At 45.7% G+C, this 26,611-nt stretch overlaps 1 protein-coding gene across 10 annotated transcripts in view; it reads right to left on the bottom strand.

Annotated features, from left to right (window-relative positions):
- The window catches only part of Ac76E (adenylate cyclase type 2 Ac76E), an 884,870-nt gene that overhangs the window by 217,134 nt on the left and 641,125 nt on the right, over positions 1-26,611 (bottom strand). The window lies entirely within an intron of this gene.

The following is a 26,611-nucleotide window of genomic DNA, read 5'->3' as shown; positions in this document are numbered from 1 at the left end:
AGGTGCGCTTGGATCAAAATGGCGCAAGACTGGCGGAGACGTAAGGAGGTGACGAAGGGTCGTAAAGGCATCATCAGAGGCTTCCGACCAAGCAAAAATTTCATTGTCGCCTTGAAGAAGTTCGTTAAGTGGTGTGATCACTGTAGCAAAATTGCGAACGAAACGTCGAAAATAGGAGCATAGGCCAATGAAGCTGCGTAGTGCTTTCAAGTTAGTGGGCTTCGGAAATTCGGATACGGCGCGAAGTTTATAAGGATCAGGAAGAATGCCTTCTTTGGAGACAACGTGGCCTAATATAGTCAGTTTTCGAGCTGCGAATTGGCACTTTCGTAAGTTAAGCTGGAGACCAGCATTCCGGAGACAGGTCAAAACTTGATGTAAACGCCGAATATGGGTCGCAAAATCAGGGGAAAAGACGACAACGTCGTCGAGGTAGCAGAGCCAAGTATGCCACTTCAGGCCACGTAGGATGCCGTTCATCATGCGTTCGAAGATGGCGGGCGCATTGCACAGACCGAACGGCAACACAGTGAATTCATACAAGCCATCTGGTGTTACAAACGCGGTTTTAGAACAGTCAGCGTCAGCCATGGGCACCTAAAAGTAGCCAGAGCGGAGACCCAAGGAGGAAAAAAACTCCGCTCCTTGCAAATAGTCAAGTGCGTCGTCAATACGTGGCAACGGGTATACATCCTTTAGGGTAATCTTGTTAAGCCTTCGATAGTCGACGCAAAATCGTATGGTGCCGTCTTTCTTTTTAACTAGGACGACTGGTGATGCCCAAGGACTACTAGAAGGCTGGATGACACCGCGATTGAGCATATTGTTCACCTGGTCATTGATAACGCGTCTTTCAGTCGCCGATACTCGGCAGGGACGCTGTCGAATTGGTGCATGGCTCCCTGTGTCGATAGTGTGCGAAACAGTCGTTGTGCGGCCGAGTGATGTTGCTTGGCAATCAAAGGAAGAAGAGAAGCCTTCGAACAAGCGAAGAAGTTCGTCGCGCTGCGTGGTCGTAAGGTCACTGGCAATAGCTGGCGTAAAAGAACGCGGTAGTGACTGTGGACGCGTTGCCTCGAGAGCAGCAGTATAAGTGGAGTTGTCCATCGTGTCAAATATTGAAGATGAGGTCAGTGGCTCTGCTCTGCGAAGGTTTTCACGGCGGCGTAAGGTAATTGATTCAGCCGATGGGTTGGAGACGCACATGAGAGAGGCGCCAGCTTGGAACTCGAGGACGGCGAACGGCAGTGGTAGTGAACGGCGGCGAACTAAGAGTTCAGACGGAGCGAAGAGTACTGTGCCGTCATCTACATAGTCACAAAAGATACTGACAAGGGTGGAAGACCAGACAGGTATAACGGTGTCTTCTGAGACAGAGATCTTGCGGCAATGGTCCTTATGGTCAGTGATAATATCAGTCGAAAACTGAAACAGCTCGATTTCGGCGCGGGCGCATTCAATGATCGCGTGATGTGTGGAGAGAAAGTCGCAACCCAATATGACGTCGTGTGAACATGATGGCAACACGATGAATTCTATGATATACAGGACCTCCTGAATTACGACACGACCAGTGCAGGCGCCGGATGGCTCGACGTGCTGCGCGTTGGCGGTGTCGTCACTTTTCCTATCTTGCGGCAAACACGGGCATCTATCGCTGAAAGTGCAGCGCCGGTGTCGACAAGTGCTAGCGTCATCATCATCATCAGCCTGGTTACACCCACTGCAGGGCAAAGGCCTCTCCCATACTTCTCCAACAACCCCGGTCAAGTACTAATTGTGGCCATGCCGCACCTGCAAACCCATCTCATCCGCCCACCTAACTTTCTGCCGCCCCCTGCTACGCTTCCCTTCCTTGGGATCCACTCCGTAACCCTTAATGACCATCGGTTATCTTCCCTCCTCATTACATGTCCTTCCCATGCCCATTTCTTTTTCTTGATTTCAACCATTAACTCGCGTTTGTTCCCTCACCCAATCTGCTCTTTTCTTATCCCTTAAAGTTACACCTATCATTCTTCTTTCCATAGCTCGTTGCGTCGTCCTCAATTTGAGTAGAACCCTTTTCGTAAGCCTCCAGGTTTCTGCCCTGTAGGTAAGTACTGGGAAGACACAGCTATTATATACTTTTCTCTTGAGCAATAATGGCAACCTGCTGTTCATGATCTGAGAATGCCTGCCAAACGCACCCCAGCTCATTCTTATTCTTCTGATTATTTCCGTCTCATGATCCGGATCCGCCGTCACTACCTGCCCTGAGTAGATGTATTCCCTTACGACTTCCAGTGCCTCGCTGCCTATTGTAAATTGCTGCTCTCTTCCGAGGCTGTTAAACATTACTTTAGTTTTCTGCAGATTAATTTTTAGACCCACTCTTCTGTTTTGCCTCTCCAGGTCAGTGAGCGTGCATTGCAATTGGTCCCCTGAGTTACTAAGCAAGGCAATATCATCAGCGAATCGCAAGTTGCTAAGGTATTCTTCATCAACTTTCATCCCCAATTCTTCCCACTCCAGGTCTCTGAATACCTCCTGTAAACATGCTGTGAATAGCATTGGAGAGATCGTATCTCCCTGCCTCACGCCTTTCTTTATTGGGATTTTGTTGCTTTCTTTGTGGAGGACTACGGTGGCTGTGGAGCCGCTATAGATATATTCCGGTAGCTTTACATTAGCTCATCTACACCCTGATTCCGTAATACCTCCATGACTGCTGAGGTTTCGACAGAATCAAACGCTTTCTCGTAATCAATGAAAGCTATAGATATTAGGGTTGGTTATATTCCGCACATTTCTCTATCATCTGATTGATAGTGTGAATATGATCTATTGTTGAGTAGCCTTTACGGAATCCTGCCTGGTCCTTTGCTTGACAGAAGTCTAAGGGGTTCCTCATTCTATTTGCGATCACCTTAGTAAATAGTTTGTAGGCAACGGACAGTAAGCTGATCGGTCTATAATTTTTCAAGTCTCAAGCCTTTCTTAATCCATAAGAAAGGGGATTTTTTATGGATTAGGATTATGTTAGCGTTCTTCCAAGATTCCGGTACGCTCGAGGTCATGAGGCATTGCGTATACAGGGTGGCCAGTTTCTCTAGAACAATCTTTCCACCATCCTTCAACAAATCTGCTGTTACCTGATTCTCCCCAGCTGCCTTCCCCCTTGGCTTTCTTTACTTCTTCCGGCGTTACCTTTGGGATTTCGAATTCCTCTAGACTATTTTCTCTTCCATTATCGTCGTGGGTGCCACTGGTACTGTATAAATCTCTATAGAACTCCTCAGCCACTTGAACTATCTCATCCATATTAGTAATGATATTGCCGGCTTTGTCTCTTAACGCATATATCTGATTCTTGCCAATTCATAGTTTCTTCTTCGCTGTTTTTAGGCTTCCTCCATTCCTGAGAGCATGTTCAATTCTCTCCATATTATACTTCCTTATGTCAGCAGTCTTACGCTTGTTGATTAACTTCGAAAGTTCTGCCAGTTCTATTCTAGCTGTAGGGTTAGAGGCTTTCATACATTGGCGTTTCTTGATCAGATCTTTCGTCTCCTGCGATAGCTTACTGGTTTCCTGTCTAACGGCGTTACCACATACTTCTATTGCGCACTCCTTAATGATGCCCATGAGATTGTCGTTCATTGCTTCAACACTAAGGCCCTCTTCCTGAGTTAAAGCCGAATACCTGTTCTGTAGTTTGATCCGGAATTCCTCTAGTTTCCCTCTTACCGCTAACTCATTGATTGGCTTGTTGTGTACCAGTTTCTTCCGTTCCCTTCTCAAGTCTAGGCTAATTCGCGTTCTTACCATCCTATGGCCACTGCAGCGTACCTTGCCGAGCACGTCTACATCTTGTATGATGCCAGGGTTCGCGCAGAGTATGAAGTCGATTTCATTTCTAGTCTCACCATTCGGGCTCCTCCACGTCCACTTTCGACTAACCCGCTTGCGGAAAAAGGTATTCATTATCCGCATATTATTCTGTTCTGCAAACTATACTAATAATTCTCCTCTGCTATTCCTAGAGCCTATGCCATATTCCCCCACTACCTTGTCTTCAGCCTGCTTCTTGCCTACCTTGGCATTAAAGTCGTCGATTAGTATAGTGTATTTCGTTTTCACTCTACCCATCGCCGATCCCACGTCTTCGTAGAAGCTTTCGACCTCCTGGTCATCATGACTGGATGTAGGGGCGTAGACCTGTACAATCTTCAATTTGTACCTCTTATTAAGTTTCACAACAAGACCTGCCACCTTCTCGTTAATGCTATAGAATTCCTGTATGTTACCAGCTACATTCTTATTAATCAGGAATCCGACTCCTAGTTCTCTTCTCTCCGCTAAGCCCCGGTAGCACAGGACGTGCCCGCTTTGTAGCACTGTATATGCTGTATAGCGGTGGCGTAGAGGTAGAACACCCGCCTCGCGTGCAGGAGGTCTGTGGTTCGAATCCCGGTGCCGGCAATTTTTCACCGGATTAAAAAAAAATTCGGGTGTTGATAAAATTGCACAAACAGGCCTGGAGTGTGGCCTGATCCCGGTGACCAGAACTGGTAACGCACTCCCTCACCAGAGCAGGATTGGCCACCCTGGTGCAGTATTTGGCCACAACCTCCTATATGAACTAGCGTCAATGTTCCTTCTATTGCGACTTCAATAACGTTCTTCGGGGAAGTTTGAGGCCTTATACATTTCGCTAGCACCGCAGTTCTCGCCTCCTGAACTGCGATATTTAGTTCTCCTGGCGCAAGGGGCTCCGACGCCGGTGCATGGGGGAAAGCGAGCGGCGGCGAGGAGAAGGTGAACGGCGAGCGGCGGAGAATGCGGTGTCGACAACAGGAGGAGATTCAAAGGTGTCCGAATAGTTGCGGTGTTGTTGGAAACGTGGCGCATATGGACGCACATTGTTGGGGACGTTCGGTGTAAGGAGGCGACAGTGACGTGCTACGTGTCCAGCACGACCACAATAAGAACAAATCGGGCGATTGTCTTCCGTGCGCCAATGATCTTGAGGTCGTGCATACTGCACCAGTGGCCGGGCTGGAGCGGATACGGGTGGGCGCAAAGACGGGCGAAGGGGACCGTAGGTCTGTGGTGCAGGCCTCGAAGCGACTTCGGCGTACGTCAGGGGAGCGGCAACCGGAGCCTGCTGGAGAGAAGGTGGAATGTGGTCGGCTACCTGCTCCTTGATGACAGATTGGAGAGCGGGCGCCAGCGGAGAATTCGACTGGCCGTGTGTAAGGGGAATCAGAGAAAGCTGACGAGCCACCTCCTCACGGACGAACTCCTTGATCTGTAGCAGTAGCGACGTGTTATCCGGGGAAACAGCCAAGCTCGACATTGAAGTCGCCTGAGGAGGAGATTGGCGGGTGGCTAGGCGTTGTTTGCGGAGTTCGTCGAAGCTTTGGCAGAGACTGACGAGTTCAGAGACTGTCGCCGGATTTTTCGCCAACAGCATCTGGAAGGCGTCGTCTTCAATGCCTTTTAAGATATGGCGGATCTTATCGGCATCAGCCATTGTGACGTCAACGCGGTTGCAGAGGTCGACAACATCTTCTACATAACTTGTAAATGTCTCCTCGCACTGTTGCGCACGACTGCGCAAACGTTGCTCGGCGCGAAGCTTGCGAAAGGCGGGGCGCCCGAATACGGGGCGCCCGAATACATCCGTCACGTTAGTTTTGAAGGCTGGCCACGTCGTGAGATCACGTTCATGGTTGCGGTGCCACACGCTGGCGACACCGCTCAAATAAAAGAATACGTAATTCAGCTTTTTGGTTTCGTCCCAGTGGTTGTGGATGCTCACCCGGTCGTAGTCAGCGAGCCAGTCTTCTACGTCATGGTCTTCGGTACCGCTGAAGATGGGTGGGTCGCGTTGACGCAACGGGCCGGGGCAGACCACGGTAGTCATTGGGGCAGCGGGTTGTGGTTGCGGTGGTCCTTCTTCCGGCATAATGAAGACAGGCGGCAGTGTCCGGTTGCGAAGTTCCAGAATTCCGGTTGTACCCAGCAGGTCCACCAATTGTAAAGGGGGTTTATTTAGGTCGTAGAGCAGCAGCGACCAACGCGGCAACAGCAGGTAGGGCGCAGCCTGGGTACGAGCCACACGATGGTAACGGGGCTTTTCAGCCTGCCGATCTTCTTCGTATATATATATATATATATATATATATATATATATATATATATATATATATATATATATATATATATATATATATATATATATATATATATATATATATAGATATATATATATCTATATATATACACCCCGATACACCCTGATATATATATATATATATATATATATATATATATATATATATATATATATATATATATATATATATATATCAGGGTGTCTACCACGTTGACACTGCCAAATTCCCTGAGTGACACAGAACTTTGTTTTATGGCACGACCACCCGACAGCATGTCGATCGATGCTGTCACTTCCTAGTAAGCATGCTAAAAAGCAAAGAAAACAACTTTATCTAGTTTCAATAGCAAGGAGTAGTGCTTATTTTATTCAAAAGGAAATCAGAAGGGAGGGATTAGCAAAATGCACATTGAATAAAATATCTTCAGGAGAAATGGTAAAACCCATTGCAAATCAAGTCGATCATTTTCAATTACGAATAAAAAGGAGAGGCATACAAGAACAAATATTTTCGAACATCCCCTTCAGTCATGAATTATGATCGACTGTCGATACGTGTGTGAAACATAGATGGTGCTTGAGACTCCACTGAAAGTAAATCAGGACGGTATAATAACTCTTTCAGCATTTTATGATGAGACATCATAATTATAGAGTAACTAAATATTTAAATAGTGTAAGGTCGGTCGTGCTACGTTTCTTCATAAAAAGCATGAAATCCCCCGCTCCAATTACATGCAAAAGTCATTCATTGGCCTCAAGCATTTCAATAAAGAAAAAAAATATTCCGAGGTTGCTACCGACATGTCCCATGTCAAACGTCACGTAAAACACGGTAATGCTTTCACCAAAGGGGTACTCTGTAACGATACATATCCCTGAGAAGTAAAATGAAAGTAATTTACGTTATCCGAATGTTTAATTTACCCTATGCTTAATTTTTGTGTTCTATTCCTTGCTATCCCTGCACAGAAACGGCAAAAATAGGTCCCGTCCACAAAGGTGGATGCTGTGACTGAAGGGCATATGAGCTATTTCTGGCAACTGATAGCAAGCTCATTGGTATGAGGCATGAACTTTGCCACAAGTGAGATTCTCTCTCAACAGCTGGTAAGTCAACCTCAACTGTCCTGACATTAAGCCCACCCACAACACCTCAGTGTTGCATTTCACTGCTTTAAAATGTTTATTTTGGTTTGGATAAGGGTCACCTGCATCTTGGCGTAAGCCAATACTTTGCTTTTTGAGCTCATGCTACTGCACAGTTCCTCTCCCTATCATTCCTCAATGCAACCGTACTTTGTTTTCATCCTCGTTCCGCCACGCGTTGCCTGGAGACAACTGCAGACTAATACATACCCCAATCTGAGTCTGCTCAGCAAAATCTATCCGTCAACATACGACAATAAATGCCCGCTATGCGGTGAACACGCAACGCTTTACCACGTTACATGGGCCTGCCAAAAGCCAAAGGTAGCGCCATTACACAAAACACCAACACCGGAGCAGTGGGAGGCTGCGCTATCCTGCTCGAAGCCTGAAGAACAGCTCAAGCTGATCGATAGAGATAGCAAGATGGCAAAGGCCACTGGGGCCCTGGACTGAGAGCTCCACCTTCGCCGGTATACCTTCTTTGTGCAACAAAGTTTTTCATTCATTCATTAATTCGCCCCACAGACCATTTGAATCATCCTCTTAGTCAGTTGTACAGTCAACGTCCGATTTTTCGGACTCCCTTAGGGCCGCGAAAATGTCCGAAAAATCGGGCAGCTCGAAAAAGCGAATGCATCTCTTTTACTGCCCTTAGGGACCAAATCCCCCACATCCGAAGAGGCCTGCCAGTACACATATTAGGCATATCGGTGCTCGTACTGTGACACGAGATGGCAGGTACATGCATGTGTAATTAAGGAATACATACTGCGTCCCGTGGCAATTGCCCCTTCCCACGCTTGTTATGCTTCCCCTCCTAACATTTCTACATTGAGGCAAAGCTGACGTTCGGGAACCGGCATTATGCAACACATCACGCTTTCCGAAGTTCGAAGCCAGTCGCGAGGACCACAAAGGCGGAGTCGGTGCCATTGCTGACAGCGGCGAATTCTTTCAATGAAAAACATGGGGCTGAACGGCAAGAAGCTTAATAGCGAACGTCGAAGCAGCTACGCCTAGGGCTTGCCGCGGTGGTGGCTACGGCTGCCAGTGGATCTGCGTGCGAGAGCGCCCTTTCGAGGTGGCGAAGTAATCAAAACGGCAGCGGTGGTGGCTTTGCTCACTGCCGTTTCGGACCTGCGGTCACGGCAAAAAGTACGGCAAATCGGACGGCGAAGGATTCTTGCGTCCGAAATTTCAGACGTTCTTATAAACCGACTCTATGGGGTACGTGGTAGTGCCGTGACGCCGTGCGAATGATCGGGCGTCCGGAAATTCGGTCGTTGACTGTACGCACACTGGCAACTTCTCCATCAGACGACATGGCGGCAAAGACGATGCGTTACGATCCCTCTTTGTCACATGATCAAGCATTACCGCGCCTTTCGTTCCTTTTAATTAAATTACAGCTTATTTTCCCTGATAGAAGCATAAATTCCGTGAGTTTTTCCTGAGTATTTCCAGACTATTCAAAATCCCCGAGAATTCCCGGTCTATATATATATATATATATATATAGCCTTCCTTGTCCAGCATTTTACTTTTACTATAAGGGGGTAAATTAGGAAAATATCTACCTCCTCTAAACCAAAGAACAAACAATATCAGCGCGAAAATTAATATCTGAATGTAGCGCAGCTAAAGCCTAGTATGCTTATTTTCGCATGGTTTCATGAGGCTCTTCGGGAAGCAGGCTAGTGTGGCCAGCGCAGAGAACGCAACAGCCTCATATGGCGTCTTGCCGCTTTCTATAACAAATCGTCATCGAGCGTGCGCGCGCGCGCACGCGTGTCTGTCTTGTTTTACAGCGAAGAGCCTCTACTTCGTCGGGGTTTTTCGTGTCCACGTGCGCAGTGCTCACATGAAAATGTGAGCCGATCCCGGATACCGAAAATAAGCGGGAAGTGCAGTGTGCTGCTTCTCCAAGAGGCGTCACATGAAGTGATCAGCTGACATCATCACTTGACTAAGACGTCATCGCGCGACGCCACATTTGACGTGATGGCATAATCAGATTAAAACATCAGGCGATATTGTCGCGTGACGATGCTACTGTTGTGGTATATTCGACTTACGATCCGAAGCTATCTTGTCTGCAGCTTGTGTGTAAGTCGTGTCTTACGAGTTCTGCGACGCAATGCATATTGAAAAAATCGGATTAGTGCAACAAGGCATTTGCGCTGGGCGGAGGCTATAGAAGAATGAGCATGCAAGCTGCACTTTCGCACACGTGCGTGTGCGCGTGACGCACGTCGCTTGTGGAGTTGTGGTGCTTGTCTATAACGTCTTCTCTGTCGATCCAATTTCACAGGGTGGAGTGCAGGCGGACTTTTTTTTTCTGTCCCGCATTCGAGTAAATTCTACTTATTGGCAAGAAGAATTTTCCATTGTGGCGCCAGGCTCACAAAGGTGCATTCCATAGAAATAATAATAAAAAAAACGAGGTAGAGCAGAGCCTCTTCGGAAAGCGGCCACGCATTCGAACGAGCGACGCCGGGTTACGGAGTGCTGTGAATAAAGAAGCGGCCCGTACTCGCGTTTAGTGAGCACTGACTGGAAACGTGGGATAAGAGGGCCGCGCGGAAAAAGGTTAGCGTGCGGCGCTCGAGTGGTTCGTGAAATGTGGGCTCGGCTGGCGCGAAACAAAGTTACTCGCTTTGCATTGTTCTCCGTCTCGACGGCAAGAATTGGATAAAATGAGCTAACATTAGTCGCGTGCGTTTCACAAGGCGGCATTCCCGAGCGCTTCATTTGCATAGGAAAAGGAAGTAGGCGGCGAGCTTAGCCGGCTGGAAGAACGCCCACACTCAGCCGCTTAGAGCCGCGTTAAACGCGCCTTGAAACTCCCCTGCTGGGCTCCATTCTAGGGCGTTTTAGCACTTGGTAAACTTTCAACGCTCGTTTGGCGTCACAAGCGCGTTATGGAAGTTTTGAGCCGCTATTGTCACGTTTATTTGAACTTGAGAGCGCAATATGTTGGCAGATGGATTGGCGAGAAGAAAGAAAGAAAAAGTAAAAGACACAACATAGGTGCGCACGATTCATCCAGAAATGTGGATGCCACATATCCTGCAGAGAGTAAAATATAACGTGTCTTTGGTGAAGGTAGGAAAGGAGAGGAGGAACTCAATCGAAAGAATAAACGGCTGAGTAGCCAGAGATGTAGTATGGCCCCGTCAAAGAAGTGATCGTTATGTAAAACTAAGTTGTGTTAAGATCTAAAGCCTCAACGCACCACCGCTGGTGCCACGTACAGCTGCAGCTGCTGTTGCAAAAAAAAAGAAAGAAGAAAGAAGAGCAGACGCTATGCTACCACGGCTACAATTGTACTTTAGCTTGGCTGTGGAAGACTGCAACACATGTAGCTATCACATTGAGAATGCCACTACTGCAATGTAACCCACTACTGCCACCGCAGCTTTACAGCGCGTCAAGGGCTTTTGATATCTGTCCCTCACTATACCATGGCGAAAAATTCAAATGGTGGAATCAATGTGCCGGCACACCGAAGTGACTTTGGATGTTTCACTTTTAATGAATTGACAGAGTTTCTTAATATCTAATTAAAATTTATATATGGGCCATTGTTATTACAGAATCAGAATTTGTATTTATTATTAGAAGTTGGGTCACATTACAAGTATTTAGTATGCAGAAGGAGGTCCCATAGTCAAAGACTGTATCGGGACCTCCTGTACAAGAACCGTTATTATAGCTAACATCACGAGATAACATCTCACTATCGGCTTAGCAGAAGGGCCTATCCTCTTCCTCACCCGAAGTTAGACAGGTCTCAGACAGTTTTACTTAGAATGCTCCAGAGGGGCTCATTCCCTTCGCTGGGCTTTCTCAGCCGTATCTACAGAGACGTCGATTCGAGCTGTCCGGACTGTAATGAGATCTATTGTTCCTTAGCGCACATGCTCTGGCAATGCCCCGCGTTACCTAACGGCCCTCTCTCCAGCGAAGCCGACTGGGAAGAGGCACTCCGGAGCCCATCGCTCCAGACACAACTAGAGGCAATCCAGAGGGCCCGAGAAAGGGCGGAACATCACGGCGTTCCTGCCCCGACTTGGACGCGGCCAGCGGCTTCCGCGGGTCCCCGATAGGGGCCCCCGCTGAAGCTCCTCAGGATCAAATAAAGTTCATTGTCTGTCTGTTTGTCTGTCTCAAAGCAACAGTAGCATACAATAAGTAAGTATACAAGCAACAAGAAAAGAACGGTTACAGTACAAAATAAAGAATTGATTAGAAATAATAACAAGGTTTAGCAGATCTGATGGTAGTAGGAAAAATCGCGCGGGAAGAAAATACCAACAGTTTATTTACAACAACAAAAGAAAAAAAAAGCAAACAAAGACCGAATACAGTAATCCATATCGTTAATATGTCAATAATAAATGCATTTTTAGTTCTCTTTTAAATTGTGATAAAGATTTTGGGTTTTTCATATTGAAAGGAAGATTGTTCCACATTGATATGAAAGTGAATTATACAATCTGTTTAGCATAGTTAGTGCGGATTCTTGGTAAAAGAAAATCGTTATTCAACGCAAATCTGGTGTTACTATGAATCATCAGGCTATATGGTGAAAATGTGTTCAATTTGAAATAGATCGTTATTCACAAATCTGTAGAAAAAAATACCTAGGTTGTATTTAGTGAGTCCAGAAATGGTAAGGATGTTATTCTCGTGTAGTAGGGACAATGCATTAGAAAAGCGTGGACTGCAAGAAATTATTCTGATGGCTCGGCTTTGAACTGTCTGGAGAGACACAGTATGAGTATTATAGTTGTTTTCCCAACATATTATGCATTAAGTAATGTGAGAGTGAACAAAAGAGTGGTAAAGTGACAGTAATGTGGTACGTGTGAAGTAAGGGCGTGTTTTAATTAAGATGCGTATACCATGGGCTATTTTCTTTTTTATGTGAGTAAGATGATTGTGATATTTCAAATTACAATCAAGTAGAATACCAAGGAAAGATGAACATGAACTTGGAGGAAGGCGGTGAGGACCAAAAGTGATAGGTAGAATGGATGGCATGCTTCGCTGAGGTAAAGAAAAACCAACAAATTTAGTCTTAGTTGCATTAATAGATAGCAAGTTCACATTACACCACCTTACGGTATTTTTTTGTCAGCATTTAAGTTATTAACGAGAGATGAGTTATCTTTATGAAAGGTGAATATAGTGGTGTCATCTGCGTACAGAATGCATTTTGCGGAAGAAATGCAAAGCGATTGTACGCTTTTTAGAAATTTTGTCCCCTGGTTGCCGTAAAAGCGAGAATATATTGACACATGTACTTGTCTTTATCGGGCGACCACGTTTCGCCACCTAACAAATGTAATCGCACAGCGCGGGACGTGCCTGCATGTATCCGAAGTTTCTGGAAAGTTATCGGTGCTTCTACCCGGCTGTGTGTTGTCGCCGAACCTTATGTTATCTGATTTCATCGCGTGACGCGAATGGTGTAGAACTTTGTGGAAGGCACGCGGGTCCGGACGATTAGTCTGGAACATTCGACGACTGCTGTATGAAAGCCGACGCGCTTGACCCGCTGATCAGATTTTCGACGATCGCCGACTGTGTTCGCCCCTCTCGTTGTGCTTTAACCCCCGTATTCTTAAACACGCCTTCACTTGAAGCTCCTCCTCGACTCAGCCAAGTCGAGGCGACGGGGCTTCCTTCACTCAAGGCTCCGTTGCGTTTCATGAACACTACTTCACCTTTCCTCCGCCAAGGAATGCCTTGAAAATGTGCCCTCGACTAAGTGAAGTGTATCGACCGAGAAAAGCGTCTGATATCGAGACTATTCTTCAATGTGCTCATTAAAAGTCCTATTATTTAAAACAAATATGTGTTTCAGTTCATTCGTCTTCCTAATCAAACAACTACACGGCGCAATGTACAACTTTAGCTCGGCAACGCTGCCACTGTGAGCGTTCTACTGATAGAACAAGCGGGAGCTGTGTTTGAGGTCTGGCAACAATCGCATCCCAACAGCTGAGAGCATGGCACATGGCTGAGAACCAAGATAATTTGCGCCGGCATTTGTCCGCTGCTCTTTTTTTCCTAGTGTTTCATTGGTGACTGACGTTGCGGTTGATAATCGCGGTTATGATGGGTGATTCTGTCCTCGTGCGCATGGTGACCGAGCCTGAATGACTTCTGAGGCCACAGATGGAACGGCCGATGGGCAGCTTTGTTTACCTTCAAGACCGAGTGGTGCTGTGAGTTTGCTGAAAGCAACAACAGGACAGAAAATATGGGTGAGTGAGCCATTCTTTCATGGAAGCACAGTATGTCAATGCGGTTTTCTTGAGGTTGCCGCTGCGCTGTCGATAAGCCGTTTCCGATGTACACAAGCATGATTGACTCCAGTTGCTCATGCTGCGGGCATTAATTAGTACCTGAAACATATTCGAGGCAGCATAAGCTTGTCCAAAACATATATTATTTTTTTTGCTAATGGGAACTTGTGCAAGATTCGGCACGACAATCTGTTGTTGGTTTCGCTTTTTTAAACGATAATGTAGAAGGTACGGATCGGCGCCTGCATCCAACGATCATTCCAGTACCGCGTATGAAATCTTTCGGTAGAGGAGAAGCAGTTATAGTATACATGTGGCAGAATGCGTATATGGTGGAGTGCGTAGCTCGGGCAGGTAGAAAAAAAACAAGCGTCTTTTGAGTCCTGTACATTGTTTTAGAAGCCATGGTCGTCAGTCGGCTTGCTCAACTTGTAGCACATATGGTCAACGAACCAGCACTGGTGCCTGCATTTCCTGTGCTTCCTCACTTCCCATATATGCTACGCAATGTTTTAATCATCCGAAAATTCACTTGTCAATACTTCATCACCGCCATTTGTTTTTTCGTCTTAACTCTTTCAGTGTGCTATGTAGTAGCAGCTGATGCACGTTCCATTAGCTGGGCTTTCAAGTTCACGCAATGCCGACATATTTTTAGTTGTGCTACGTTTTTTTCATTTCCGTTGCTTAGGTATACTGAATTTACTTAGCGCGCGAGCGCCCTGTCTACATAAAAGTTTTGGCATTCTGGTGCAGGATGTGGGCCTTGGAAGGACCAGCTGATGAAAAAATCAACGCCTGTGCTGCACAGTAAGGCTTCTGGCAGACCTGAAAGCATCGATAGATATGGTGCCTGCCTGTTGGAATTGCACCAGCTCGCTTCCCTGAAAGAAGCTGGGTGCTGAAGAAGTACTTGACTAGCCTACCCGGTAATCAGTCGGTGCTTATTTTCATAAACTATGTAAAAATATTCAGGTTACGTGTCCCCACATTCACAAAATGGCGAAATGGACACCCTGTTATTTAGAGCCACAAACATGAAACAGCCATGCCAATAAAATTAAATTAATTTTTTATTCACTTTTAGCTGTCATATAATTTTTGTTTTAAATCGCATGAATATGATGGGCGAGGTCATCAGTTGCCCGTGGTGCTTTGCAGCTGCGACAGGATCTTTTTGCTGCGCACAATTTTTGAAGCAACACTTTCGTAGTATTTCTAGCCAGCATTCAGTATTTTGTGGCATGCTGAAGGTACTTTAGCATGAGCAAGTGTAGATGAAAAATATGCCTTAGTTTTGATGGTTGATCTCCGCATTTCTGAAATAACGGTAGTAATGCGCTCTATAATATATTTTTCAGCATTGTCATTGTGACAGTCTGCATCACCATTTGGCCTATTTGGGGATCCCACAAGACACGCTGCTACCCTGAATGTTGTACCTCGGTCAATTACTGAAGTTCTGCAAGCCCCATTGAAGCCAACTGTCATCCGCATCCAATGGAAGAAACTCATTGTTCGGGCCGTCATAATTTATCTTAAGCTGAAGCTAGAAGCAGGGTAGAAACAGCATATATTCTACAAAAATTTACCGCTGCATGTCGTCGGGTGGCTACACCCGACAGACTACTGTCTTGAAGAGAGATGGTGTTTTATTTTAAAATATATTTGTCAGCAGTACTGCTCCTTCTGTTTATATCCTTGGAAACAAACAAGCGAAGACACCAAAGACAACAGAGGAGAAATTACTTCTACTTACTAACTGAATTAAAGAAATGACAAATTAATGGCAATGAAAGTGGTTGAGAAAACTTGCCATAGGCGCGCGATGCTCTAACCAATAACAGGCAACACACCCACTGGTGACAGGAATCTTCGTAGCTGTTTTCTTTTTGCAAGTTCGAAGTCCGCCTCAGTGATGTATCGCGCCGTGCTTGAACTGATGCGGCTTTTTACGATGAGCCGCAAGAAACACGTGAATGCACTGACGCCGATAGTAGGTTCGGAGCACTGGCACGAAGAATACCAGTGTGCAGGTCATCAACTGGCTCATGCACGGTGTAAGACGACAATCACTGCACTAGCTCGCAGTCTTCTTGAGAGGATGGCCGATCTGTCTCGGCGCCGCAGTGGAATAATTCCGGTGCCGAAGCGCTCCAGAGAACTGCAACGGTCCCTAAAACGAAGCCCTTGAAAATGCGCAGCACGGTTAACCCAAGAAAAGCTACGGAGGCAACTGGCGTCCATCGGAAAATGCTGACGAGGCGAGCGACAGATCGCAAGGCAGCCATGTTTACGCACTAACTTCACTCGAGGAGCGATTCAAGGTAGCTGCGAGGCTACCTTGAGATTCTCGAGTAAAGCGCTCGAGCTTTCCTTCACTCAAGGCGCGTTTCAAGTGGAGGGTGATTTGTGAAATGGAAAACCGCCCTCAAGGAGCGTTTCGAGTGGAGGGTCAAGTCGAGGTGCGTTTGTGAATACGGGGGTAAGTGTCGCCTGTTTTTTGGGCACAGGTTCGCCCAATAAAAACTAGTTTTGCCTTTCACAGTATTGCTACTGTGTTCTTTGACGTCACGACCACGTGACAACTGGTGGAGGTGCTGTGTAACGATCCTAGTACCTCTCGCAGGTGTCACGTGGTCGTGAGGTCAAAGAACACAGTAGCAATACTGTGAAAGGCAAAACTAGTTTTTATTGGGCGAACCTGTGCCCACAAAACAGGCGACACTGCAGTGGACACGCTAAAGTCCTGGCAGTGGACACGCTAAAGTCCGCTGGAAACCTACGGTCCCATGGGAACCTAGATTGAATAAGTCCGCCGGGAACCTTACTGCGCACTGCGTTAAGTGCGGTGTATAGCGGCGTCGGATAGTTTCGGCGTGCGCGCAAGTTGCAGCAGGAAGCGGGAGATAAGCAAGGGCGTTCACGCCCTTGTCGGGTGCATATGGCATATATGTCAGCACACCATTTTCTTTTTTCTTTTTCTCTTTTTTTACGATTGGGTGAGCTTGAAAAAGTGCTGCTAAATGGAAACTGAGCAAAGGAGCGTAAATGGTGATATTTCAGCGTGCGTGTTTTAGTTGATTATCTGCTTCCTTTCATTCTTGTTATTGTATTTTTATATTAATGCTTGTTACGTTCCGTGAAACTGCTTTACAGATATTCTCCCAGTCTAATGTGAATATAATACTTATTTTTCCTGTCTTCCATTCTGTGCATACGTCCTTCGCAGCATTATATTGTTAAAGTTATGCATATCGCAACTTTCGTTCCATGATTCCAAGCTGTTAATGTTCTACCACCCTTGCTAATGCTCTCACCCGTGATCGATGATGACATATGCAGCCGCAACCTTAGAAAACATTACGCCTCCTAACGTTCGTGTCAATAATTTAAGCAATGAAAACGTCGCTCCCTCTTCCAAGCGGTGGACGCTCTTCTTTTCAGTCATTTGCGAGTTGACGGCACCTGTTATTGCCGCTCGAGTCGGCCACTTTGCCTTCCAGATGCATGGGCCAGTTTACACAGTCTGCGATTGAAGCAAGTCACGGACTTGAAAACAATGGGAAAAAGTATGATGAAAAGAGACTGTATATAAAGTGCGCGCGTCCACGCATGAATCAAGTATTGCGGGCTACGTTGCACTTGCATCCACAATGACGGCAGTGAGGTGAAAGTGTAGCCTCAATGTACTGAGTAAAAGCGAAGAAGGCCCACAAAGTTTCGCCAAGTGCACTCAAAAAGGAAAAAGCTAAAGAAATTGCGAAAGAAAAAAAAATATAATCTAAGAGGAGGGGTATGTTCTGGAAGCTCAGCGCTCAGACCGAACCTTCCTTAGAGCTGGGAATGTTGTGCCATTAACTGATTGATTATTGGGTGTTATTGGCGCAATGACGAGGTGTGGTCAAAGAGCGCCAAGGCTCTGATAATGATATAATTAAACTGTTGCGCAAAGCGACGAATGGAAAGGACTTGAGCGAGAAGACAAAGCAAATCAAGTGTCGTGTTTTGTTTTCTCGCTTAAGTCCTGTCCCTTCGTCACTGTGCCAACAGTTTTAATTGTGTCGAAAAAACTAGCCCATGCACTGCGAAATTTCCCTATAATAATGAGTTGTCAATGGTGCATTGACTGTGAATTCCTACGAGTAGATGTAACACGGCTGTATATAGGCTAAAAACATTCGCTGTAAAGTGCGTAAACTGTATATGTCTTATAACTATAATAATGATATGTGAGGTGTGAGATGTGCTATGGTCATGAAAGATGTGCAGCGAGGGGATGATACATTAGAAGGTGTGGGTGTCAGTAGCACTACTGCCTCACTGGAATCGTTGAACGCACGGACCTCAAGGCCCGCGCTTCACAAAAGGGTGTTCGCGCTGCAGCAATTTCCAGTGAGACAATGTGCTACGAATATCTTGGCCTTATGCCTAGCAAAACATCAACATTGCGTAAAAAGTTTAAAATAGCTTTACTGTGAAAAAACAAAAAACGGTTCTTCGTCAAGGAGAATTGTCGGATATAATAGAATATGCTGTCGGTAGACTTATGGAAAATGTTAAATATGAGACTTATGGAAAGTGCTGTTTTCTTTCTGTGTCTGCGTCCCGGCACTCCAACAAGACGTGGAGGACGGTGAGCGTCTCGCCGCATTTGCCAAGATTGGAGCTGCATCACCGGTTAACAGGTGTGTCATATGTGTAGCCGATTCGAAGTCGGCATAAAATTACCTCAGTTCACCGTATTTTCGTTATTGAAAGCTGATTTCTCAAACGCGGCCTAATTAAATGCAGTTGATTAGACGTTTCAGTGCTCAAGATTCGTTGGCAATAGGTTCCTAGTTGTTTGTTTTTTTGCCTAAAAATTACTTAAGGCCCATTGCAGTAGCAGCTATGGCAGTGTTGTTAAGTTTGTTGCTAAGGGCATGGCAATTTCCTCTCCAAGCAGGTTGCCTTCGATGCCTCTATGTCCAGGCACCCAACATACTACAACATGTTGCTTAAATGCATAAGTAGCACATACCAGAGAATAAAGATACTTGATTACAGGGTTTTTGTGTTTTTGCAGGAATATTAAAGCTTTCGCTACACTTAAGGAGTCTGTCAGTAGAAGTGCCCGTTGTAGCTTTACTTTTGTGACGTGTTTCAGCGCCGACAATATTACATAGGCCGCTGCTGTGAATATATCATAAGAAGCCAGCAAACATTGACACCAAGGAGAACATAAGGGAAATTACTTGTACTTTCTAAATAAATTAAAGAAGTCATTAATTATTGGAAATCAAAGTGGATGAAAAGCAACTTGGCACAGGTGGGGAACGATCCCACGTCTTCGCATTTCGCGTGCGATGCTCTAACAATTGACCTACCGCGGCGCCGTACTCCCATCCACTTTCTTGGGTATTTATGTTTCCTACTAGAACCCTGTGAGTGTTAGCCAGCGCCACCACTCACAAACCTCGGCGGCGGATGTGGAATATCCTTTCTGCCGCAGGCGCCTCGAGTACGTGATCTTATTGGATTAAGGCAACTGCTCAATAAACCCATGCATGCTACCTGAAGGCATCAATGTTGCCGGATTCGAGACCCTCGCTATGTAATAAAGGATAAAAAAGAGGGTTGACCGAGGGACCCGATATTTATTATGCATATCATCAGAAGCCAACAAACATTGACGCCAAGGACAACATAGGGGAAATTACCTGTACTTTCTAAATAAATTAAAGAAATGATAAAATAATGTACATAAAAGTGGATGAAAAAACAACTTGCTGCAGGTCAATTTTGAAAGTCAAGGGGACCAGACTCTTCAATATGCTCCCTGAGGAAAATTAAAAGCTCAGCCTGGGGGAGGGAGACAGTGAGAGAGTGAACTTTAATGAGCACCAGCAGTTCAATCGACTGGGCCAAGGCCTCCCACGATGGGACGTCGAGGTCTTGCCTCTTCGCCGCTTCGTAGGCCTGCTGGGTCACCCAGAGTTGGTCGTCGAGATGGGAGCTGCGCAGGGCGGCGTGCCATCTCGACGAGAGGGTCACGGGATTAAGGTCTGGGTATTGATGTTTGCACTCTCATAGCATGTGGGGGAGTGTTGCTGATTCGGTTTTACAGACCTTGCACGTCTGGCTCGGGTAGATGTCGGGGTATATGTGTGATAGCGTGTGAGGGAGGGGTATGTATTAGTCTGTAACAGGCGAAGGGTGGTTGCTTGTGCTCTGTTTAACTTGCAGTGAGGGGTGGGGGAGGGAGTAAAAAAGCTTTTGCACGTCAGTTGAGAAGGCAAACAACGGCTCCCCGGTCTTTTCATACGCTAAAAAGTAGTTAACCAGTTCATTACAGCGGTGCATCACGAATGGGTCATTGACATGAAATCTTTCAAAGTGTTCTGAAGAAATCACGACATTTTCCCTTGCCAAGGCTCTCTTTCAGTTACGATTGCACTGAGAGGCACGTCTACTTTATGCGTCTAAGCGGAAAAGAACATTGTCAGAGTGTTTCTTTTCGTCGCTAGTATACGCTTCCTGAGGTCATCAAGATGCATATCCTGGCATAATGTCAAAGCCCTCTTCTTGGCCCTCGTCGCGGCATTATTCGACTGTACAAAGTTCTTACTGACAGCAGCACATCTCTTCTCATGAAAACAGGTCTAGACAGCGAAACCCCCATCTTTTATTTTATGGACTGCTTTATTGCCTTACTAGTATTCTTAGTGTGACCCCAAGAGGAAAGGCAGTCAATCATCATCACCATCAGCCTGGTTACGCCCACTGCAGGGCAAAGCCCTCTCCCATACTTCTCCAACAACCCCGGTTATGTACTAATTGTGGCCATGTCGTCCCTGCAAACTTCTTAACCTCATCCGCCCACCTAACATTTTGCCGCCCCCTGCTACGCTTCCCTTCCCTTGGAATCCACTCCTTAACCCTTAATCACCATCGGTTATCTTCCCTCCTCATTACATGTCCTGCCCATGCCCATTTCTTTTTCTTGATTTCAACTAAGATGTCATTAACTCGCGTTTGTTCCTTCACCCAATCTGCTGTTTTCTTATTCCTTAACTTTACACCCATCATTCTTCTTTCCATAGCTCGTTGCGTCGTTCTCAATTTAAGTAGAACCCTTTTCGTAAGCCTCCAGGTTTCTGCCCCGCAGGTGAGTACTGGTAAGACACAGCTATTATACTTTCTCTTGAGGGATAATGGCAACCTGCTGTTCATGATTTGAGAATGCCTGCCAAACGCACCCCAGCCCATTCTTATTCTTCTGATTATTTCCGTCTCATGATCCGGATCTGCCGTCACTACCTGCCCTAAGTAGATGTATTCCCTTACCACTTCCAGTGCCTCGCTACCTATTGTAAATAGCTGTTCTCTTCCGAGACTGTTAAACACTACTTTAGTTTTCTGCAGATTAATTTTTAGACCCATTCTTCTGCTTTGCCTCTCCAGGTCAGTGAGCATGCATTGCATTTGGTCCCCTGAGTTACTAAGCAAGGCAATATCATCAGCGAATCGCAAGTTACTAAGGTATTCTCCATTAATTTTATCCCCAATTCCTCCCAATCCAAGTCTCTGAATACCTCCTGTAAACACGCTATGAATAGCATTGGAGAGATCGTATCTCCCTGCCTGACGCCTTTCTTTATTGGGGTTTTGTTGCTTTCTTTATGGAGGAATACGGTGGCTGTGGAGCCGCTATAGATATCTTTCAGTATTTTTACATACGGCTCGTCTACACCCTGATTCCGTGATGCCTCCATGACTGCTGAGGTTTCGAGAGATTCAAACGCTTTCTCGTAATCAATGAAAGCTATATATAAGGGTTGGTTATATTATGCACATTTCTCTATCACCTGATTGATAGTGTGAATATGGTCTATTGGTGAGTATCCTTTACGGAATCCTGCCTGGTCCTTTGCTTGACAGAAGTCTAAGGTGTTCCTTATTCTATTTGCGATTACCTTAGTAAATAGGTTGTAGGCAACTGACAGTAAGCTGATCGGTCTATAATTTTTCAAGTCTTTGGCGTCCCCTTTCTTATGGATTAGGATTATGTTAGCGTTCTTCCAAGATTCCGGTACGCTCGAGGTCATGAGGCATTGCGTATACAGGGTGGCCAGTTTCTCTAGAACAATCTGCCCACCATCCTTCAACAAATCTGCTGTTACCTGATCCTCCCCAGCTACCTTGCCCCTTTGCACAGCTCCCAAGGCTTTCTTTACTTCTTCCGGCGTGACCTGTGGGATTTCGAATTCCTCTAGACTATTCTCTTTTCCATTATCGTCGTGGGTGCCACTGGTACTGTATAAATTTCTATAGAACTCCTCAGCCACTTGAACTATCTCATCCATATTAGTAATGATATTGCCGGCTTTGTCTCTGATTCTTGCCAATTCCTAGTTTCTTCTTCACTGCTTTTAGGCTTCCTCCCTTCCCTTCCTGAGAGCATGTTCAATTCTATCCATATTATACTTCCTTATGTCAGCTGCCTTACGCTTGTTGATTAAATTGGAAAGTTCTGCCAGTTCTATTCTAGCTGTAGAGTTAGAGTCTTTCATGCATTGGCGTTTCTTGATCAGATATTTCGCCTCCGGCGATAGCTTACTGGTATCCTGCCTAACGGAGTTACCACCGACTTCTCTTGCACACTCCTTAATGATGCCAAAGATTATCGTTCATTGTTCGAATCCCGGTGCCGCGCAATTTTCCACCGGATTAAAAAAAAATCCGCGTGTTGATAAAATTGCATAAACAGGCCTGAAGAGTGGCCTGATCCCGGTGACCAGAACCGGTAACGCACTCCCTCACCAGAGCAGGCTTGGCCACCCTGGTGCAGTACTTGGCCACAACCTCCTATATGAATACAACAGGCAGTCAATACCTTCCGAAAAACATCTTAGATACATTGGAGAAACAGACAGGTGCCTGAATGACCGGCTTAGGCAGGACCAGAACGCTGTAAACGCTCTAGCAGGCGCTGTCCACTTGGCTGACCACGGCCAAAGATGGGGCGCTATAACGTAAAATTATTCGAAACTTTTCTATTCCAATTCTGCAAGCAGCCCTCCGCGATTGGTGAAAAACATTTCTGGAACACCCCCACTTCACCTGTCTGTCACGCGACGTCACGAAGACCACGATAGCTCCCCATTTGATATGACGTGTACACACTGATTATGCATGATTTCACCGAACAAAAAAATAGTTATTTCTGATTCAACTGCCTTTTGGACATTAGCCCTTGGCTATTGGTCAAAAGTTTTCGGACTGCACCTACTTAACCTGCCTGTCACGCGACGTCACAAAACCACAGAAACACACCGCGTAAATGTGACGTGTACTCGTTAAAGATGCATTATTATGCAGAACAAAACTGAATTTTCTTCTGAATAGCCGCAGGCGGCCCCCTTCCGAAAGGAATAAAAGATGGCTGACGCCGATCACTCAGGCACTGGTTACTCTGGTTACACTGGTTACGGAGAGCATGGGTTTATTTGCGTGTAATAAAACTTTTTGCGTGGTCATGTAACGTTTCTCCCTACCTTGTCCTTTAATCTTTACAAAGTTATTCCTTGGAATTTTGAGAACGGCAGCCGCGTATATCTTTTATGTTATTAAAATATTAAAAGTGCGAAACAATTAGAGGAGATGAACCCACGCAAGAGGCCATGTTTCTAACAGAAAGCTTGCCTTCGTGCTGCCTTCGTGCTGCTTGGCTGCCAGCGTTTCCTGGTAAACGGTACGGTTACATAAGGTGTAGTTGCCGGTAAACATGAAAAGCAGTCAGGGGTCTTCGAATGCTATCGCGTTCCACTCTTAAAGGCGAAGCTTAAGAGTCCTCCAAATTTTTTTCGTTAGCCTTGTTCGCACTAGTAACTTTGTCACTGAAAAAGCATCAACACCAACTAGCCCAACGTTCTGGGTTAATTAGACAGGAGAGTTTTCTGGGTTTCATTATGTATGTGTTTTATCATTTCATCAACGATACGATCGTAACCTAAAGCAGATTTATTGCAGCAGTTCAAAGATGCTTGGATCTGTGCTAAGTTAAATGGACGGGTGTATGCCACATTTGGTGCGCCTTTCCGTTTCAAACTTTGTAGTTCTGCTCGTTGTTTGTCTGTAAAGAATGTTTTGGAATAGTACGAATAACTGGAGATGAGTTGAAGATGTGCGCCCAGAAATTCTACCAGCGTCGAGGCTATTTCTCTGTGTATCTACTAAAGGGAGCGGGTGTGACTGCCGGACCTTTATTTTATTTACTCTATTCCACACTCTCCTCTCATCCGAAAAAGAGTTTATACCGCAAGTATACTTTTGCCATCTTTCTCCCCGAGCCTTTCGACGCGTCCATCTTTCTTGTTGTTTTACATCTTGAAATTATGTTTTCTGCTGTTCGAGAATCGCGAAGTAGTCCCCATGCTTTGTTTTGCTGCTTGCGTGTTTTGCTACACTCTTCATTCCACCACGGAACTCGTCGTTCGGTAGCCATTCCTTTTGTTTGTAGTATGCATTTGGATGCAGCATCAATGAATAAAAATGTGAAGTATGCAACAACATCATCTATGCTTAGGGCGCAGATGTCATTCTGCGACAAATGCTTGAGTTCTCGGAATAGCTTCCACTCGGCTGATTTGACCTTTCAGCGAGGAATGTGCGGCAAGCATTTATCCGGTATTGCTGCGTTCAGCACTATATGAAAGTGGTCGCTGCTATAGGGATTTTTAATAACATTCCACTGGACGTACGGTGTGAGCGTCGGGGGTACTATGCTCAAATCTATGGAGCAGCATGCGTTGTGAGCACTACTGTAAAACGTTGGCTCTTTTTGATTTAGCAGGCATGTCCCAGTGGAAAAAATAAAAAACATTCAATTAACCAGCGCCTCGCATCCTAGCCAAAGTCCCCCCACCGAATGCTGTGTGCGTTTGAATCATGAAGGACCCCGTAGGGTTACAGTAGTTCATCTATTAATGCCCGGAATTCTTGTCTGTGAAGGTGACAATTAGGTGGCACGTCGAGAGAGCATATTGTTAAAAGTTTATTTAACAGTACAGTTCTGACTGTAACGGCTTCAAGAGTCGTTCGCAGTTCTATGCGCTGGCAGGCAACACTTCTATCGAGTATAATTACTATACCGCAAGAAGACGCGATAGCGGCGTTGCAGTCTTATTTACGGAAAATACCGTATTGGCAGAGAAGATTTGTGTGTTTTGATTTTAATTATTGCTTGTACGCACAGCACATTTAGGTTGAATTCACGAATTTAACATTATCAAGGTTACGAAGAAGACCTCTGACGTTCCACTGACTTAGCAATGTGTCAATATTAAACTAAATTTGTGCTGTGTGTATCAAACAATGGAGGAACGTTGGTTTAGCTGACAGAATCCTCTTGGGGCTCTGTGATTCGAGGTTCGTCTTACTTCTTTGGAGCGCTCGGATCAATCGCGCCGCTCATTTGGCGCTAACTGCGCCTTCTCACTGGTTATGTCCATCGCCTCTTGCGGCGCTCTGGACACGCGTTCTTGCGAACGGTGTGTTTGTCTTGGTCTATAGCTTCGCGTCGAAAGACAAGAATTTAGAGCCCACCAGCCCGGAGGTCGATGGGATCGCCTCTGAGCTGCACTGGCGGCTACCACTGCTTGCAGAGGCTTCTGGTGTGGTGGAGTTCAGGGAAGGCAGGGCAGCCTCGGCTACTCCTACCGTGGCGGCGGGTGGCTGTCCCATGAGCTCGCTGTGCGTGACGCGGGCCCGGCCAATTGCCGTTGTGGTGCTACACCCCGACGCACCACTTCGGCGAAAAGTGTGAACTGTGTATATGACAGTGAACGCTGTTGTCATGCCTATCTGAAAGTTATATTCTCCTTGACTTTGATCGCGATCATTTCTTTTTCCTTTTGCCAGGTTGCACAAGCTCCAGAGTATGCAGGGTGAGAATTATCGTAGTTCACGCAATGGGGCTCAGCATTATAGTCATCGGCAGAGTGATTTTGGTAGCGCATTTTGCACACGTAAGGAGCCTTCGGCATCTCTGAGAAGCACGGCCAAATCTCCAAAAATCAAAACAGCGTCGTGGGTTCGGAATGTATATGGTCGTACTCTGATCTTGATATAACCTGTTTCTAGTTTCTCTGGTAATGTGTTTGTGCCAAATGTCAGTATTATGTGCCTAGTGGGCAGTTATTTGCTACTACATCTGATTTTGATTCGCTGAGCATTGATGACGTTTTCATCTTTCCATCCGTTCAAGGACGCCTCATCACTCAAGTCGATCATGTTTTCTTCGGAAATTACACTCTTCAGGATGTTCATGGCTTCGTGTGCGCTTACAGAGAGAGGGTTATCCCCAAAGAAAAAAGAATAAAGTTGTTTCCAGAATAAAGTTGTTTCCATCCATTATCCCCAAATGCCCCAAGCTTCGTCAGTTTGTCGTACTTCGCCTTGTCCCGGCTTTCGAATAGGAGGTTGCCACTAGCCATCTTGGTAGCTTTATAGCCAGTTCCAGTGGTCTCTGTGAGACATTTTGAAACAAAGAATGGTAAAATCATTCTCACTTTCTCGCTGTGTATGACGTGAAATATCGGTAAGGCCTCACTGTTTTTAAGGAAAAATTGAATTGTTGCATCGGTGCGGTCCTTCTTCGAAGGACGATCTGTTGAGAAAGTGTTAGAATGAATGAGTGAAATAGCTTTATTCCAGCGAGCGAAATAACTTTATGAATGGATTCTGGAGTTTTAAGTGCCAATATCACGATTTGTTTATGAGGCGCGCTGTAGAGGAAACTCCGCATTAATTTTGACCACCTGGGGATCTTTACCGTGCCTCCATTAAAAGATTAAAAGAAAATTTGCTTCTCGCGTTAGCTGAATGCGGCTTATTTAATATTGTGTTTTGTGTTTCTATGCCTCTATGCATCCTTCTGCACTGCCGAGTGTTCAGCTTTCAGAAAACATCTTGGCGCGCTCTCATAGCTAAAAGC

This window comes from Dermacentor albipictus, chromosome 1 (assembly GCF_038994185.2).
Source record: "Dermacentor albipictus isolate Rhodes 1998 colony chromosome 1, USDA_Dalb.pri_finalv2, whole genome shotgun sequence".
Lineage (NCBI taxonomy): Eukaryota > Metazoa > Arthropoda > Arachnida > Ixodida > Ixodidae > Dermacentor > Dermacentor albipictus.
This window is presented reverse-complemented; position numbering and strand designations above follow the sequence as displayed.